We start from the raw sequence: 568 nt of genomic DNA, 5'->3' as shown, positions 1-568 counted from the left end.
GCCTGCGGGGAGGGGCCACCGATTTTCTGTTCATCCAGGGCCCCAGCAAACCTAGCCACGGCTTTGTGCAACAGGGAATTAGCTCAGATGGTCGAGTGTTTGCTTTTCATGCGAGTGGTAGTGGGAGCAATGCCCACACTCCCCAGCGCTTTGTGTTGCCTTTTGTGCTGGCATGCCCGCTCAGGGGCTGCAGCTCCCAATGGGGAATGGGCCAGAGGGCACTTTTCTCTTCCCCTGGCATGAGGGCTGTGGGTGCCTGGGCCAAAAGCAAGCTGAAGGGGCAGGCAGAAGAGAGCCCTGGGCTCGGGAAAAAGCAGCCCATACGAGCCAGGCAGGAGTCGAACCTACAATCTTCTGATCCGTAGTCAGACGCGTTATCCATTGCGCCACTGACCCATGCACGCTTATGCTCCCCCAACTGCTTGTGAAGGGCGAGCGCACACCTGGCGGCCAGCCTCCCTTCCCCATTCCTGCATGTGCAGGGCTTCGTCTTTCTTCAGGAGGCCCGGAGGAGCGGCGGCTTCCCTCTATGCCTGGGGCAGCGGCAGAGGCAGCAGCGGGGTGGCTG

At 61.1% G+C, this 568-nt stretch overlaps 1 non-coding gene across 1 annotated transcript; it reads right to left on the bottom strand.

The window, feature by feature from the left end:
- Positions 1-323: 323 nt before the first annotated feature.
- Positions 324-396, bottom strand: TRNAR-ACG. Its single transcript has one exon. It is a non-coding gene; the product is annotated as a tRNA-Arg (tRNA).
- Between the last annotated feature and the right edge of the window lie 172 nt (positions 397-568).

Source organism: Alligator sinensis, unplaced genomic scaffold (assembly GCF_000455745.1).
Source record: "Alligator sinensis unplaced genomic scaffold, ASM45574v1 Scaffold3239_1, whole genome shotgun sequence".
In the NCBI taxonomy this organism is placed as follows: domain Eukaryota; kingdom Metazoa; phylum Chordata; order Crocodylia; family Alligatoridae; genus Alligator; species Alligator sinensis.
Note: the sequence above shows the minus strand (reverse complement) of the source record. Positions and strands in the feature narration are given on the sequence as shown.